The 6,017-nt window shown below is 38.8% G+C and overlaps 1 protein-coding gene across 3 annotated transcripts in view; it reads right to left on the reverse strand.

Moving 5' to 3' along the window:
- The window catches only part of Fcgr1a (Fc gamma receptor Ia), a 41,966-nt gene that overhangs the window by 35,707 nt on the left and 242 nt on the right, over nt 1-6,017 (reverse strand). The gene's annotated exons all lie outside the window — the stretch shown is intronic.

Genomic DNA, 6,017 nt, shown 5'->3' on the forward strand with positions numbered 1-6,017 from the left:
AGTTTAGGGAATAAGTATGGGTCTGGTTGATGAATATGGTATTTAAAGTTGTGCTGACCAGAGTTGGTGTGCATCTTAGGTGCGTGTGTATCTTATCTATATACAAAGGATGTATATAGACAAAGTTCTGCAAGGTCAGTGTACACAAAGAGTGATGTCCTTGTTCAACTCAAGCTGGTGACTCAGCTGGACCTAGCTTGACGTCTCCAAAAGAGAAGCATGATTACATTTTATAGTTCCTATCTTTTAAAAAGATAAGATTTCATAATGATTTCGAAGCCCAATTTATGGGGCTGTTCTCTAGGTTCTTCTCCTCAGTTTAATTTCTCCCAGGGAAAATTAGTGAAAGAATGTCTCTGCCATTTGAACTTAATTAAAATATCAATATATTAATATTTTAACCATCAATATTTCTTGAAATAGCCTATTCCTTATATTGATAATAAATGCAAAACATAAACTTGGGAAATTAAATTCTCCCAAGCAAACATTGATTGCAAGCATTATTAATTTTTTTATATCACATATATTTTCCAATGTTTTATATGTGCTAAAAACACATAGTAGTATTACAGTGATTACAAGACTGGTCATTAACTCAGCAAACATACCATAACAGCTACAAAGGACTAACTGCATGAACCAAAATTTGTTGCTTCATTATATCTATCTGGATTCTGTCCTTTTATTTCCTTTCTTCTAATTTTAATTCTGCTTCTCCTTATTTCTTTCTTGAATTAGAATTTTACCTAACCTACAAGTTTTGTGACCTTCTCAGACCAGTAAGGCAATAGTTTGAGGGTGAAACTTGAAGATTTGGAATCAGAAACAATGGACATGAGTAATATTTTTTTTATAAGGATCTGTTATACAATTGGAACAAGACTTTGTTTCTGAATTAGATATTTGGTTAAATTAATCAAATATTTTGATATTTATAGTTTTGTCTAGTATAACCAACACTACAAAACAAAACCAAAACCTTTTTTTTTTTTTTTTGGAATCTAAATCTTTCTGGATACCATCTTTCAATTGTTCTACCTACAAACTGCCAGGAGAGGGCATTGGTGGTTCAGTGGCAGAATTCTCGCTTCCCACGCAGGAGACCCGGGTTTCATTCCCGGCCAATGCACTGCTGGGCTGCTTTTTCTGCCGAACGCGCAATGTCTTCTTTAAAGACTCAGGAATCCATTTAATCCAGGACCCTGCAATTACTGGACTAAATAACCACCCAGTGTCTTTGAAAGTGTTTCTGGTGGGTTGCTTTTGAACATCGCATAAAACCATTATTGCTTTCTGCTCACGGATCCCTGGAAACCCAAAGAGCATCGGGTCCCTAATTTGAGTGCTGGGTCAACTCTCACTGAGGAACAAAAGCGGAAAAGGGAGAAAGACCAAGTAGACACTCCAGGTGTCAAGGGGGCATCAGGGTCCCAAGGAAAGGGTAGGTGGGTGAGGAGGAGCAACAGAGGGCAGCCTTGAGCAGAGGTGGCAAGAGTACCCCCAGGTCTTGTACCCCAAACACACTGAACCAAATTTGTTCACAGGTCAGCCACCGTGGCCTCCTCGTGTTCCGTGAGCTCATCGGTGTCCGGGGAAGGATTCTGTATCCCTGGCGATGTGTGTCTTCAGGTGTTGGTTTAAAAATTATATTTTTAATAATAGAAAACAAACTCCAGACTTGGGGAACTATTTATCCGCTTTTGTTTTATATCTCTTGGCAATTAGGAAATTCCTGCTCGAGGGGTGATTAATCTTCCAAAATTTTTTCTTGTTCAAGAATAGCTTAAACGAAGATTAAATTAAAAAAAAAAACATATTTTCGAACCAACAACACTTATTTCTCTTTTTAAAGATAAATATATTAATAAATGCATTTAAAAGTTTCCTTCTAACATGGCTACCTTTTGCTTATAAATTAATGGTGATTTTTTTTTTTTAAGTTGTAGGTGGACACGATATCCTTATTTATTTTTTTTATGTGGTGATGAGAATTGAACCCAGTGTCTCACACGTGCTAGGCAAGCACTCTACCACGAGTCACAACCCCACTCCATACGATTTGTTTTTAATAGTTCTAAACTGGAAATAATGTGTTGAAACCATCAGTTTAGTTTGTTTTCTTTTCTCCTCTCCCCAACCCCCAACAGGGGATTGAATCCAGGGGTGCTCTGCCATTGAGTTACATTCCCAGTTCTTTTAATTTTTTATTTTGAGACAGGATCTCAATAATTCACCACAGCTGGCCTCAAGTGTGATCCTCTTGCTCAGAATAATCAAGATTACAGGTGTGCACCACCCCTCCTGGCATCAGAGCTGTTTTCTGTTTTGTTTTAACTTGTTTGGAAAGATTTCCAAAAATAAAAATTATCATGTGTTACATAATTTTTAGTTTTTAAACTTTTTCTCTGAATAGTAACCAGATTTTAGGGAGAACAATCTAGGAGACAATCTATAAAAAAGAAAAAAAAATGATAGACTTTACTTTTGTGATGGGGCATATTGAAAGGATCCATCAGGTATCAGGAAAGATTAAACCAAGAGCAGGGCCTGGTAGTGCATCCCTGTAATCCCAGCAACTGGGGAGGCTGAGGCAGGAGGATCACAAGTTCCAGGCTAGCCTCAACAATTTAGCAAAGCCCTGAGTACCTTACCAAGACTCTGTCTCAAAAAACAAAAACAAAAACAGGTTGTGGATGTGGCTCAATGGGTAAGTGCCCCCGAGTTCAGTCCCTGGTAGGTTCCCCCCACCCCTCCAAATAAAATTAACCCGAGAAGATCAATATCATAGTAAAATTATTAAAAATTATAGAAAACATCCTCAGGTTCTTCTCTAAGCAACTCTGTGAAATAAGTTATAAGAGTAACAATTAGATGCACACTAACATACAAGGCAAGGCAACAGTGGAGCCGCATTTTCAAGAAACTTAAGAAAGTGCAAACCAAGGATATTATATCCAATCAATCTCTGCAAAGTCCATCATATAAGGTCATTGCTCTGGTTACCTTATATTTCTCCATATAAACTACATAGACAAGGTTCACCCACAGTCTGACCCAAACCTTAGCCAAATGCCCTGCTGAACCATGGGAAGATAGGGCAATTTTGTTAGCAGTTGCCAGAAAGTTGTTTCTTACTGATCTTTTGTGGGTGCCTCCCTGGTTCTAAGAGCCATGGAAATTTCCATCTTGCCCTCATCTCCATAGGATACAACTACAGACTATAACTACTTAGCTGCAGTATAACGTTGGCTCCTTCATGACACGACAACCCATTACTCGTTTTGTCTTGTCCACTTTGGTGTCATGCTATAGGATTACGGTGTGAGAGCAGATAATAGCGCTAATCTTGCTTACTCTGTGTATATAATTATAAACAACTTGGATTTTTTGGAGCTCATTATCTCATTACAAGAGGATTCTATGGAAGTGTGACAAGACCACCTGCCATTATACTGTTGCTTGGGATTACTTGACCACTTGACAAGTTCCTGCCCAAAGGGGTCACAATGCAAGACATAAGGCTCCCCAGAGTGGTACCATATGTTCTCCCTGGATTGTTGGGTGACCTCCAATTACCCTATATATTAATGACTGCTTGGAGGCTGAGCATCAACAAGGGAGGATTGAAACCAGGCATTCAAATGGTGCTTAAGTTGTTGCTAAAATTTGTTAAAACTGAGTGGATGGCCTCTTAAAACTAAAAGCAGTTGCAGAGCTATGCTGTGGTGGATTTGCTCCCTTTGCACATCCAATCCTTCTCTTCTCCTCATCCTGACTCAAGTACTTCTGGTGGAAATAAAACCCTCCCCACTGCTCCAACTGATCTCCAAAGTTGGTCATACCTCCCTATACTCCCACCACTTTCACTCAAGGAGATGACATGGTCACCTGGCAGCTACTGTTGTAACTTGCCAAGTTCATGCATTCAACTCCTTGGTCTCTGTTTCTCTAAGAGAAAGTATGAATTCAACTAACGGAATTTAGGTAAAACTTGCAGTAAAGGGGGAAAAAATCTTGAGTAAGGATTCTGAGCCAATTCAATGTATAGAGAAATGTATAATTGAAATGGATGAGTTACAGCCCTATGCTGTGAATGCTCTTAAATTGTCAGAGGAGATTCTTCAGTTCAGCGTACTGTTGCAAGTAAATAAATGTTAATGGGCAAGTTCCTTTAACATTTGTCACCAATAGATGGGTCATAATTTAGCATGAGTGCTTATAGCCTCTGATGTCTGAAGTTTCAGTATATAAATAGTAATGTCGGTAATGTTCTGTGTCGGTTTGAACTCTTAAAACTCGCAGGCAGGGAGGGCCTGATAGGGCAAGGACTGCTGCCCTCTTGGGCCCTGTTCATTAAGGTTTGAAAAAGGCCCTGAAACAATGGAGAGGTTGAATAGACAAACAGGAAGGGCAGAAATTCCATGAGATTTTTTGGATCTCAAGGCACCAAAAAGGTGAAGTTGGCCTCCTCTGAAACTAGCTACTCCTGTGGCTGTCCTGTTGGTTGGCAAAACAAAATTTTCAATCCCAATAGCTCTAACTGCAGTGTTATCAGATCTCTGCTAGGGAGCAGAAGGCTCAACAAAATGCAGTAGCTTGCTTACCAGGCAAAGTTTCTTGGAACTGTGCCAAAGAATTAACAATGCTCAATCCTTCTGCCAGACAAAAGGAAAAGCAAAACAAACCAAAAAAGTACTGTCTCTCACAAAGTAAAGGACTCTATATTTCTGATACAGAAGCCACCATGCATGCCAACTTATGACTCCTACCAAAGTTTGGCCCATTTATTTTGTAGTAGGTCAATGTGAATGATGTAAGATGTGACATATTATTTTTATTATAATTATTATGAAATTCATTATTATTAAATTTAAAAGAGAAAAGTTATAGAGAAGCTAATGATGCAATAAAGAAGTTTCCCTTCACTAATGTCCTTGTCAAAATAAATTGCCCATAAAAATGAAAATTAGGACTGGGGATATAGTTCAGTTGGTAGAGTGCTTGCCTCACATGCACAAGGCCCTGGGTTCAATCCCCAGCACCACACACACACACAAAAATAATAATTAAAATAAGAAAACAATCCCCCTCTAGGAAACACAGGATGTAGAACAGTGGTAGAACACTTGCTTCATATACTGAGACTCTGGTGTGGGACTGGGGAGACAATTTGTTTTTTAAAAATCTGTTCTGATTTCAATCAGTCTTAGTTTTTCAGATGCTGTTGCCTTTATCACTTTCCATCAACACTTTATCACTTTCCATCAACACCTCCAAAGTGGAAGATGGATTTTGGGTTGGACCGTTTTGTGCACCATCTTTCAGAAGTTCGTAAAGTCTTAAGAATATCCACAAGACTAGACAAGGAACAGCACCACATCCACAAAATTTAGGAACTGAAAAAAGCCAAGCTTACATTATTATTTTTTTAAATTCTGACCAATCTTACCTGGAAGAAAGGGTAAACACCAAAACAGAAAAGATCAGAGTCTTGAATTTGAGTTTGCTGGAACACTAAGTAGTTTAAAATCTATCTAAAAGACTGATCATTTTTAGTGTTGCTTGAAATGTGGGATAAAAAAATGCAATCTCATAAAATTTGGGGCATGTAGTTGGTACTTGTACTTTGGGGCAAAATGCATAGGACTCTTACATTCACTTTATATTTCACCTAGCAATTCCACTATCTGCAAATACCCTAGTTAAAAAAAAAAAATATTACGGAGTAGCTTCAATTTTAGAATCCATATTATCTCCATTTCTCCAGCACAGTCCTGAAGAAACTGAGGCACAGCAGTAGGTAGAGTAGACACTGGGAGCAGAGATCTCATACTCTAACAGAAATCAAGTACAGGCTACAGCAGTGAGGGCTCAGAATTCACATCACTAGACCACCTGAAAACCTCAGGCTGTGCAGCTTCTTTAAAATCCTTTCTGTAGGGACCATCTTGCACTGACCTCCGGAAAACTCCTATCCTCCTGGTGCCTCCCTCCCCTTCAGGGAATTGTCAAGT

This window comes from Sciurus carolinensis, chromosome 1, assembly GCF_902686445.1.
Source record: "Sciurus carolinensis chromosome 1, mSciCar1.2, whole genome shotgun sequence".
Taxonomy (NCBI): Eukaryota; Metazoa; Chordata; class Mammalia; order Rodentia; family Sciuridae; genus Sciurus; species Sciurus carolinensis.